This window comes from Anas platyrhynchos, chromosome 5 (genome assembly GCF_047663525.1).
Source record: "Anas platyrhynchos isolate ZD024472 breed Pekin duck chromosome 5, IASCAAS_PekinDuck_T2T, whole genome shotgun sequence".
Lineage (NCBI taxonomy): Eukaryota > Metazoa > Chordata > Aves > Anseriformes > Anatidae > Anas > Anas platyrhynchos.
The window spans coordinates 44912382-44925473 of NC_092591.1; the positions used below are offsets into that span (position 1 = coordinate 44912382).

The following is a 13092-nucleotide window of genomic DNA, read 5'->3' on the forward strand; positions in this document are numbered from 1 at the left end:
ATGAAGATCAGCCTCTCTCAGCAGCATTACCTCTCACTGACTTTCTCAGTTATCATGAAAAGAGTTTTTTTTAGTACCATTGTGTCATGTCTATGCAATATTCCAGTTTGAAACCCTGCTGTGATGCATCCAGAATTTGACAGACATTACACTGCCGTTTGATCATCTCTGCTTTACCAATTGATTTTGCTTAGAAATGGGAGATGATGGATAAAGAATTTCTGTTAGAGTTTTTCAGGTGGTAACTTTCTAAAGGTGAACATTTGTCTTTTTGAATGAGGTATTGAGACTTACATACATGTCTTTTTTGCTGGCCATCATCAAGGACGACTATTTGTCTGTTAGGGAAATGGAAGAACAGTATTTGGCAAGACCTCTTAGATTCTTAGCATATGTGGAGAGATCAAATTAACACCATCAGCTGTGAGAAGTAGTTTGTACTATGATCTGACTTTTCTGTTTTAGAAAGTTAATCTGTAGTGTTTTGTTTTGATTTTTCAGTAAGCATATCTGATTTAAACTTGGGGTTCGTTTTTCATCAGCAAGTCAATAATCAAATGCCTCATAGTGCGTGTATGGAAGACTTTTGCCTTTCTTTTCCCAGGTCTCAGGAAAAAAAAACAAACAAACAGAAAAACCAAACCACAAACAGAAAAGCTTTCTTTCTGAAAATATGCAGTTTCCTTATTGCTTCAGCTTAGGTCAGATAGAGTATGCAGAATATGTAAAGTGTTAATGCCAGAAGGCCTGAGGCTGAAATGTGTAATAGTTAAAATAAACAAAAGTGGTGGGGAGGTGGAGGGGGAAGATAGAGAGGAAGAGGACAAAAATAGGTGAATAAAATCACCCCTCTTCTACCTTTGCCTCTGTGTGCTGAGCTAGGGACCTTTCCTTCATCCAATATTAATGGCTAAATAGTCTCTGTGTTGTTAGTTTTCTGGCTATTAGAGAGTAAAATTCGTAAGATACCTACTGAAATCAACCCATGTATTCAGACTGCAGATAGATAACTAACTTCCTGTGAAGGAAGCAGTTTTCATTGCTGATGAAAACTACTGCTCTGGCCTCCTTGGGCCCAGCAAATTTCAAGAGTCAAAGAAGGTGGTAAACAAAAAAACAGTTTAAGAGTAGAAACGTTAAGTAGTTTCCTCATATTTCCCCAAATGTAGCACATGAGATCTGGGACAACAACCACATTAGACAGGAAGGTAGTATCTGTGAATACCCAGATAAAACACACCTAAAAATCATCTAATATAGCTTGCATGATTCTGAGCACCAGAAAAACTGGAACTCCAGATAAAAAGGGCTTTGCTTTGAGGCAATGGGAACATCTTAGTCTGTAAAAAGAATTGATAGGAATGACAAATATAATTCAAAGTAAATATGAAGCTATAAAAAGGTTTACTTAACCAGTGCCAGAAACATAAAAGGGGATATGGTATGGCGCCAAGAACTGGAGTGCCCACGTGTAACTGAAGACATAAAACATTTCATAATTATATCTCTTCCCCGGGATCACTTGTGAAATACACAATTCTCATTCACAGGGAAGATTTCAGAGTAAAGCAAATCTAATGTATGCTTCCAAATAGTGGTCAAACTATCCAGAGAAGTGCTAAAAGACAAACAGCAGAACACAAACACAGATATAAGTCAAAAGAACACATGAAGCAGGGCAGATTCAGATCAGCTTAAAATGTAGACATTTTAGTGCAACATATGTAGTTGAACAGGCATTGTGAAAAGTAGAAAGAAAAATGTTTTTGTAAAAAAAAGCCCCATGCAGGCAGGTTGAATATTGCAGTTACCTCTGAAATTAAAATATAGTGTCTGAAACGACTGAGAATTTAAGGTTTTAATGAAGAAGGAGATATCTGTAATGTGACTTGAGCAGATCTAAAGATTCTCAGTGTTCTGACAATGCATAAGGCTGCCAGGCATTCAATTGCTATATTTGCAACTATGCTATTAGATCAATGACTAATTTGATACCAGCTGGATTGTGGAGCCAGCTGCAGTGCAACACTGATAAGGAGCAAAATTAGACTGGAGAGATGCAACCAAGCACTGCAGATGTGCAATGAAATCATGATGAGGCCAGTGGATAAATGTAGTCAGTCAATAAGGATCCCCTGAAATAAGAGATATCATCACTTTAAGTTTAAAATAGTTGTTTTAAAGGAATTCTGTACACTGGTGGCCATACATCTGTACAAGCTCTGGTTTCAGTTGCAAAGCAGTATTCAAAGCAGTATCTGAAAGAAACAGTACAGTTGCTGTGTTTCCTCTCTAGCATTCTAGCTGAATATAATACTTTTGAAGATGACCACTTGATGTTAAGTTGAAGTTAGCACAAAACCCCGCAAATCACCCTAGAGTTCCCCAAAACAGAATTCTGTGAGTCTAATGAAACTGATGAAAAAGGTAATGTGGTAAAGTAGAGATCGTGAAGCCACAGAAACGAAGGCAGACTGGATCTGCCTTAGCAGCAGATCTGCTAGTGATCTGCTAGTGGTCAGAAACCATTAAACTGACCTCCAAATCATTGAACTGAAAATCTGGGACCTTTTTTTTCTTTCTTTTTCACTGTGAAGAAAAAAAAAAAAAAAAAAGTAAAAACAAACGTTTACTGTGATGTCAAATACAAAATTGGCATATTGAGATACCAGTCCTTTAATAGTACAACTATTTCAAGGGAGTGAGCTGTGGTCTCCTTCTTTAGAGAAGTGAATCCCTTTGCAGAACTATGGAGCTTTACAGAAATCTCCTAGTGATGCAGAGCTCCTGTTAGCTACTCTGTTGTTGTTCCCCACACCACAGTAGAAATAGCGAATGCACAGAGGGGTAAGTAAAAATGAAAATAGCGTTCTTTCTGACACAAATCACCAAGTGTGGAAAAGGCCCCAGTGAAAACTAGCAGCTGAAATACGAGAATGAAGGCTGATTTATTTGACCCAATTGCCATTTTATTGTTGGCTTAATTCAAGGGTGAGAGAAGCACTATAGATGGTAAAAATTTCTTTCTTTCACTTTTCTTTAGATCTTAAAATCATAGGTTCAGGGAGTACCACACTGGACTTTCTACACCAGAGTCTCAGTTAACATACACAGATTGTCTCTGAGAGGAGTAGGGGCTCTTGGATCCCAGCAGGAGATGGGAATTAGAGGCAAAATACTGTGCATCACCTGATCATTGCAAAGAAGCGTCTTCTAGCCCTGGTTTCTGAAATCAGTGAAACAATGAATTTCTGTCTTGCCCAGAAGCGACAGCACAGCTTGCTCCCTTCACATGCACAGTGCACTATTCTTCCAGAAGAGACAATGTACCGTGCATTATCTGATGTGCAGTGTCTCACCTCTGAGACATAACCTGCTGCCTCTGGCTACTGATGGACCCACACCCACAACTATTATTCTTTTGGTCTCAATTCAATGCTGGTTGTATTTCTACTAATTAACACACAGTACTGACTCTTCTCTAAAAAATGATGAACAAAGTAGAGTACTTAGTATTAGGTGCAAAGTAAAGAGGATGCAGTTTATTTAAAGACAAATATCTGCATTTACTTCAGTTGTTTTGTAAGATACATATCTGTACACATGTATTTTGTCTAACAGCACAAATACAAAATAAGTGAGCTTAGCTATTCCTGGCACATTTCAAAGTTACAGTATTAAAATGTTAAGCAATAAAAAATATTTATTTCATGGAAAATGTTTATGCCTAGATAACATTAATTAAAATTCTACTCATCCTGTTAGAAGCAGGTTTAAAAGGGAGGTAGAATATTGCTGGCCAATAGCATTGGGCAATAACAAGCAGAACTAAATTATTGGTGGGATAGGTGACATATGTATGAAGAGTTTTTTGCTTCTCTTTTAAAAGCAATGTGTCTCACATGCTATTTCTTGGCTGAACTGCAGTGTATTCTCTCTCTGTAGACTGACTGTTTCCACAGACAATGCTCTTCATGGCCATAGTAAACCAGCAGGTAGGAAATCCTCACCTTGGTGCTGAGGCGTACTCAGATGACAGCTAAAATGTTCTGGTTTATCCTTGCATGTTTAAATAGCAAAGAAGTATATTTTCCACACTTTACCCAGGTGAATTCATGCCAGAAAATGAATCTATGTGCCTCCTTCCCTTCAAACCAGTCACTATTATAATAACTTGCATATCATTTAAAGCTGTTGTGCTCATGGTGCCTGTATGTTGTGAACATTTCCTCCATGTTTGGATAACCTCACAACATGGAGAACTAGAATGATGGCAGACCTGATGGTTTAGGCATTTGGCTTGATTAAAATCAGCATAGACCGTTTGGATCATGCATGTGATTTGTTTGTAAATTTTATGTAGGGGTCTTACAAGAAAAGGTTTTTATATTGATATTATGGTTTTGTAAGGCTAAAAATAGCCTCAAACATCCAACATTTCCAGTCACATGCACGCTGCTTTGCTCTCTAGTGCTTTCTAATTTATTCACTCCTGAAGAATATGCTTCCTCCTCAGGTTCTTCAGAAATTGTTGCATCTTTCATTTTAGTTCTTTTTGTCCATATGTCTTATAGCTTGGTGACTTAATCTGCCAGGGCTAGAATTTGCTCTCCTAGTGCTATAGATGTTAATACCAGCAGATTCTGATCAAACCCGACAGATCATGTTCTGACTCTTAGTTGTCAGGTCATTCAACAATTGAGGATCTTTCCAAAGTTTTTACTCTAAACTCATCAATTCAGACATCTCAACTACTTGTCACTAGACAGCAGTTGCCTTACATTTCATATCGACTTCTTTGGTAAGTCTGAATCTACAGTGTGGACAGTAACTTGCACTGGTGCCTGTTGACATCGGTTTGTATGGCTGTAAGATATTTTGACCCCGATCTGTGGGCATTGTAATCTCAGTTCCTGTGTCCTTGAAAATAGTGGGCTGGCCAATGTGTTTTTATGTACCCTGTGTTCAAGACACTTATGAGTTTTATCAAGGGAACGGAGAAGTGCAGTGTGATAGGTTGAGCTGCGGTAGAACCTTTTCTGAAGTGTCATTGGAAAAGACTAGAAACTTAACTTATAAGCACTTTCAATGCAAGAAAATGTTGCTCAACCAACCTCAGTATCTTGCCTCAAGCAGTGACCACTCCCTGAGAACCTAAGGTAAGGTGAAGAAAAGCTCTTTTATATGTTCCTACTTTAGTTCTAATAGGCTTTAGTTGATAGAGTTTATGCATTTATTTCATGTTCTTACGTCCTTCGTATGGTCCTCTAATTTTTAGTTAAAAGTGGATAATTAGCTTATTTGACCACCAGGTGGCCTGCTACACTGTGTTGTTCGGTGTATGCCCGGACTCATGCCTTGGGAAGGGTGTACAATAATATTTATTGAAACTTCTATTGTTAGAGGACTTTATTCTGTGACTGCAAGCATGGAATTTGTAGTCTTACTTTGGTCTTTTTTGTTGTACCAGTCAAATGTAAATGTATTCATACCAGTGAGGATTTTTCAGGGCTAACTGAAAAGGTTGCAAAATTAACAAACGTATAGAATATCCTTAAAGATTTTTATATGGTTTAAATGTTCAACCCTTTTTCTTAAGTGCTTAATGGCTTTACCAAAGGACAGTTAACTTCTTCCTCTGCCATTTCTTCCACACTTTATTAAAGAAGCAAAGAATAAAATCAATGCAATGGCAATTCTTCAAACATCAGTACCAAATGCCAATCACCAATGAGCTGGAAAAATTACCTTTAATAGGGTTAATGTAGTGCTAGTGTAGCTTCTTAATGTACAGAAGCTCTATAGCCTGTTCTGAAATATGTATTCATTACTTTAATTTCTTTAAATTTCAGTTCTACAGCAACATACTATATCTCCAGCATAATAGCTAAGAAAATGACCTAATGTAGTTGATTCATATGCAGATTTGAAGGGAAAAAACAAAACAAAACAAAACAAAAAAACACCATAACCTAATACTATTAGGAACATGGAGTATTCAATAAGGTTGATTTTATATTATTATTTTTAGAATTGTCACTAATTATAAAATGATTTTTTTTACACCAAGAAGCACAAATTTGGGTAAAACTGTTTATTTCATTGAAATGAAGGTACCATTCATGATAGTTATGTCACCATAAAAATCACTTACTTTTCCTGATATTCTCAACAGAACATCTTTCTTAAAAAAAATAAATAAATCTGAATATCGCAGCATAAATGATGGGGTCTTGTTCTCTTCCCCTCAGCCTTTTCTCATTCTTTTTCCTTCAATTTTCTATCTTCATTTGGAATTACTAAATTCCCTATATATGCAGCATGGTACAGCAAATGTTTATTGACTAGGCAGAGAACGGTTAAATTTGAAGGCATTGGTACACATTATTTTAAGCGTATAGCTTGTCTTAATGGGCACAGACCTTTCAAATTTGGGTTTGAACTGCCACACAGCTATCATGGCATGCATGGTTACCAGGATAAGTTGACCACAAAGCAGGACCAGAATGTCTTGAGAGAATGCCAAAAAAAGAAAAGTTTGTAAGGCTACCCTAGTGTTCTCTACAGCTGAAGTAGATTCAAAATATCCTGAATTTGCTTCATATTATTTCAGGACTGGTTTTGTGTATTTCCTGTTGCTGCAGTCCTTTGAAAAATTCCTTCTCGGATATACGCATATATTTTCAAGACATGTCTTTTTCATTTTTTTTTTTTTTAAACATAGAATTTAGACATTAGTGCAGGAATAATTTGCCAATATCTAAACCTACTGACATTGAAAGCATCATATGTGTTTGAGTATCGATAACCACCAGTTTATCAGGCTGCTTAGGGCATGAAATTAGTTTTTCATTGAAGCAGCATAAGTCGACATTGAAGGTGTTTTTTGTTGTTCTTTTTTTTTTTTTTCTTAAATCCACTTCTACAGTTTCATTGCAGTATTTTTATAGAACTGTTTGTTTTATTTTATTAGTTTATTTGTTTGTTTAATTGCTGAAAGGTTCTATTAATATTCAGGCCTTTAACTATATGCTGGTTTCAGAGTAGCTTATTGCACAATGCTAAACAGAAAGGTGCAGATTCCCGAGTCTGTCAAGATGATTTTGCATTCAACTTTAAAATTTCTGGCGTGAATCTAGTTCAGGTATATACTAGAAAATACTCTTCTTGTGGATGCAAATCTTACTGATATCGTCCAAGTCACTTGCTTATTTGCTACTATGGTTATTTTCTCCTATTCCCCATACTTCTTTCTAGCATGAAAAGAAGCAGAAAAAAAATCTTGTAGAAACAGGAGAAAAAAAAAAAAAAGATGAACCAGGAAAGCCTAACAAGTAAAAGCCAAAATGTGACTACAGGCAATATTGTCCGTAAACACAAGTTAAATCCAAACCCATTGTTTTTTATTTATATTGGGGTCAAGTTATGGAAAATGGGCTTTCTGACAGTACCAGGAAGAATCAAGCCTTAAGATTGTCCAAAGTATGTGTATTTGTCTTCACCAGCCTCTGTAAAAATTCTTCTGCTTCTCTCTGTTTTGGTTCTGTATGTAGTAATCCCAGAAACACGAAATTCAAGATCAGTGCAAGTCATCTGTTTTCATATTTCATTCTTATACTAACGTCATGCTTTCACAGGCATTCAAACTATTGGCAAAGGTATAAGAAGATAAAACAGCAGGAAGTTAAACTTAAACAAATTCAAACTAGAAACAAGCCACACAGCTTTTTAGCAGCTAAAGAAGCCAATGATTTTTCATTTTATCAAGCAATGCTATGAATTTTCCATCATTTGCAACTTTAAATCAGGGTTGGATGCAATACCAAAAGTTTTGCTTAAACCCAGAACATTGAGAGTTTAATATGAGGAAGGGAAGGGAAGAGTATGGCACATTTTATCCAAGTGGTGAGGTTAGATTATGACAATTTCTTGAACTTCAGATCTGTGAATCAGCCCAAGTTTTTGCAGAGAATATTTTGGCAGAATGCCATTAGAAATGAGAAGAAGCTTTCAGCTTTCATCATGCCAGCAAATAACAGAGTTCACATTTAGCAGCAGCATAAAACCTTGAAAACAGACACCTGAAATCAGGGAAATAGAAGCAGAGGAAAAGCTTCTTTTGTTTCTGTCTCACTAGTTGTGCAGTAGACAAAATGAGTTCAGTGTCACTACGCTTATGTATTTTTTTAAAGGTAGCTATTAGTTCCTAAATGTCTTACAGAAATAAAGATTTACCGAGTTTAGATCTGAGGTATTTTCTACGGTGACTAAAATGTACCATAAGTAGTGTAATACATTTTTTTTTTCCAGTGTAGTATGAAACAAACACCGTTAAGTAGTTTTATGTTTGGCTATGCTAGACAACGTGTTCTGTAGCAGAGAATGCTGGTGCAGATCTCGAAAGACTTGTACTTACACCAGTGATCTCCGACACTGGACACGTCATCCATCTGTGCCTCAATTTCTCATTTGAAATTGAGAATTATATTTTTCCACAGGGCTGTTGTGAGTCCCCAGCTAATTGGAGCACAGGAATGGCAAGCTTGATTGTGCCTGTAAAATACTGCATTAGCCATAGCCTTGCTGATGGCTGTTCTGAAAGAGGCCAAGCATCTCTCCTAGGCACAGCAGCTGTTCAAGATACAGAGAAGACTGGCTTTTAGCATGTCCCAGATTATTTAGTTTCCAACATTTCTGGACAGAATTGCTGTTCGTAGTAACGGTCAAAAGCATCTCACTCCATTCCATCACAGAGTAACAGAGTGCATGCTTCTCTTCCTGGTGGTTCACGATAGCATTTCACAGACCCCTTGGGTGGTGAGGCTTTTAAAGAACAAGCCCAATGCCAGGGCAGGTGGAAAGAAGCAGTGTTTCTTTTTCCCTTTTATTTTCCCATTATATGTGTGATAGCTCCTCACAATTTTATTGGTTTGGTTTTGACTGTTTTAACAATATTTTAATATTTTAAATAATTTATGCTCTGAAAGTCCATTTTTAGAAATGGATTCAGAGCCTAATTCACTAAGTCTCTGGAGGTTAAAAAAATCATAACTTGTCATGTGTGTTAGTTTTTAGAAACAATTGTCACGCCAGTATAATCCCTTTAATATTATGCAGCGAAGCTGGTGGTGTTAGAAAGTGTTGCAAAATGGAATTACATCTTGGAAGAAGTTTTTCCACCTTCAAGGTAGTCTGGCTCTCACTGAGAAAGCTGCTTGGGCATAGCATTTTGCTGTGTTGATCACTGGCGAGGAAGAGAGAAGGCATCTGTGTTAAATACTTACAGGCCCATCAGGGTGTTATCAGAATGCTATTCTGAAGAATGCTAGGTGTTAGTTCTCGTCGTTCAGCCATCTTTATATGCTTAGTTTGTTTCAGGGACATACTACTAATAAGGGAAAAAAATGATCGCTGCTGTAGCGTTTACTATCAAAGCTGTTAATACTGTAAAAAGTGAAATATTTTCTTCCATGTTAAAATAATTCAATGACATTTGTGAGGTGTACAACTTCTTGCCAACTCTTCTAATTTAAAACATTATCTGTTTGAGGAAAACATATGTTAGAAATTTTTAATTCAGTGATAGGAAAGGCACTAATGAAATATGCATGTATGAATTTTGTATCGCATAAGTTTCCTCTTTCTTGAAATGTGATTAAAAGCCAAACATCTGGATTATGTTTAAAAAGCTTGAATTTCCAGTTTTCAGAGAGATTCAATCTATTTTGACACTGTACACTTAGCCTTAACATTTTCAGCATGCTGTTAACATTACTTGCTATTGTAAAAAATAAGTTCAGGTTTAAACAAAGTTGGTCTTCTTCTAATGCTAAAAATGTTTTCTGAAATAGCTGTTTCTGCAGCATTCACACAGCCATAGTTTAGGCTGTGTCAGCATTTCCATTATAAATTTGCTCTTGAAAGCAGTTTGTAGTTGATCTTAAAAATAACTTTTCAACTTGAGAGTATTTTTTCTTTTACTTTAAAAGTACTATATTTTTCCCAGAATAGTATTAAAAAGGAAAGATTATAATTTTTTTAAAATTCACTATGAAATAAGATTTGTTCACTGTTAACACAGGTAATGGAATTGGGGTGCTTACTTTCTGCTTTTGTTTTAATAACATTTATTTCTATTTATGAAAGTGAACAGATTTTAGCTGCTATGTCTCTTGAAGAGTTCAGTATACGTCTGTCGGGAGATGATAAAACATGGCTAACCATATAACTTTTTAACATGTTTTAACAATAGTTTTGATGTAGTACATTGTAATGGCATTGCTATAAAAGAAATTACAATGATTGCCAGTGTTTTAGGTAGTCAGTAGAGATGGTTCAGCACTCCTAGTAGACCTGCTGAGTGTGCCAACTTTGACATAACTCAAGGGAAATTATAAGGAACAAATCAAATAGCAAATTATAAAAACTATTAGCTTTCACTTTACTTAATACAGTACAGGATATGTGTTTAAAATAAGAATGACATTCTTTCATTATAACTTTGGGGCAAATTGAGAAATCTGCTGTCAGCACCAGATTGCACCTTTCTGGTCAGAGGCTAACTTGGGCCCTCGAACTGGTGTATGTTCTGTTCTGTAGAAAAAAGTTCAAGTACTGCAAAGATCATGATGTTATGCTAGACTCTACAGGTGATGAGTACTCAGGCCACTATTCTGAGGTTAGAGACTGAGCCAGCTAGACAGTGACACAAGTTTGTTCAACAGCCTGCAGAGATTGCAGGGCTATCATTGCCACAGGCAAGGGATGATTTTCTTTTCTCACAGTTCACAAGGTCTAGAACCATGGGTTACTAAAGCCAGCGTGCCCTAAATGGTGGGATACCGGAGTCATCTGGACCTCAGAGCTCCTTTGTGGATTCTCCTGTCCTTTGGTAGAGACTTTGAGTTCTGTCTATTGTCAGTTTAGATTTTGATTTGGTTCTTTTTGCAGTTGACAATTTCTTCTCCCATGAAACAGTACAGAAAATAGGTAAGAAGAAGGATCCAGTTATATTCTAGCCTCAAACATATCCCAGTAGGTACTGCTAGAAGAGAGGATAATTTATTTGTCGATTTTCAGTCAGGCTTCACTCACGGGAGGCTATTACTGACCGCCATTAGCATTCTGGCTGAGTAACAATGGAGTAAGGACTTCAGAAGAGCCAGTCTGTGAAAGATAAATGCACAGGAACATCCATTTCAAAATAAAACGATGCCTGTAACACACAGCCTGACAATAGTCGGTGCATTTGGAATTAAATCTTTGTGTAGATGAGTTCTAACTCTGTGTTTCATGCATATCGAAGAAGTAGGCACAGCTTAGCAGAAGGGAGGAAAAGATGAGAACTTCAGGCTATAAATTAGTTTCTTTGATTATCTTCTTCAAAAAATCTCCATAAACTTACATTGTTGTATTTTATTTTGTAAAAATGTAAATGTAAAAAAGTAGCTGTGTTAGATGTGGTACATGCAGGATCAGCATTTCAGAATTTCCAGCCAGGGAGACTTGCATCTCCACCTTTTTGCTTCCAGGTCATACAGTTTCCCTACCATCAAATGCCTTTTCTGACCAGTAACAGGCTAACTACTGCCTACTCCAGGATTTTGGAACACCTTTTACTCTCTGCTTTTCTGTCATTAATTACATGTGTGCAGGAATTGAAAGATATAGTAGTTGTTAATTCATAAAGAACACATTTTTTTTATTTATTTTACATCAGTTATTCTTCAGGAAACTAAATAAATGTAAATTAAACTAAATCCAAACTTGATATTTAAAGCATGTCCATAGATTGCATCTGCATTAGTCTGTTCCAAAAGTCGCACCTCCGGTGCAAGGTGTGAAATAAACCTCATATTAGTAAAAACTCTAACAGCATTCTTGCAAGCAACACAGGATCAATCTCAGAAATTCCTTAGTATATCAGCCAAACATCCCAGTAAAATAATAGTTTACAGGATCAATGGATTGTTATGACATGAAATACGCAAAGTCTGTGGCCTTATCTGAACTGTACTGCAACCTCTGTTGTGGGACCATGGTCTGTTATCATCTACCAGGGTTTTTCTTGTTTTCTAGATGGGCCACAGTTCTAGTGGGATCTCATGCACCTGATATTCGATCATCCTTGCTATACAAATGCAAACTGCTGTATTTTGGCTATATGTTCTTAGCAATTTAATTATATTTAAAAACTGGTTAATAGTGTTGTAAATAACTGGTATTACTACAAAATTGCATTCTGAAGGTAATGGGATTGAATTTCAACACAAGTTGACACTCAATTAAAATTTCCATATATCTAGTGAATTAGCCAGTTCTTGGCTGCTGTATTAGGGTGGATGTCTTCCTGCTTAACTGAGCACTGAGCAAGACGGGGAAAATGCATAATAAAACCAAATCAAGACTTAATATCCCCACTCAATTTTTTATTGTTGGTATCAAGTAGAAAGCTTGCAGAACTAACTCAAGGATGTGGATTAAAATAAATAAATAATAAGCATTTAAACAAAATTTCTCTACATTTAGAGTAACGAAGCTAGAGGAAAAAAGAAAAAAAAAAGAGAGAGAGAGAAGCCCTTAAAACTTCTTACTGAATTACTGCCATCAGCCAGTAGATCCATGGGGCTTGTTCGGCTAAAAGCCACAACAGACTTTGTAATGCAATGATGTAATCTTGGCTTTGTGTCATTTATATTCAACCTAAAAAAACAATTTTCCTGAATAGACAGGCTGACAACAATATTGTTCAGTGTTGGTTTTTATTTGGATTGTTTCCAAATGGTTCATATGCCTCCACAGTAACACCATGCAAGCTCAAGTTTTTACTCTGAATTCCGAAGTTTCCCCTTTTTCTTGTATTTTATTTTGCTTTTAAAGCCCCAGTTCTGTTTGCGAAACTAACCAGCTTGGCCACGAAATTAGGATGTATCTTGCAGAGTGCATTCATTTTACTTTTTGCATATTTTTCCTGAGGTCATGTCAAGGTTAGTTTGAATTCCATCCTACATTAAGACTTCTTTCACAGCTATTTAGCTCTGCAGCCTACTCCCCGCTGGGGTCTGCCCCTTGGGCACGTCAAAGCTTCAGACC

General features: G+C 36.5%; 1 protein-coding gene across 8 annotated transcripts in view; it reads left to right on the forward strand.

Annotated features, from left to right (window-relative positions):
• Nucleotides 1–13092, forward strand: part of AKAP6 (A-kinase anchoring protein 6) — a 281531-nt gene that overhangs the window by 208461 nt on the left and 59978 nt on the right. The gene's annotated exons all lie outside the window — the stretch shown is intronic.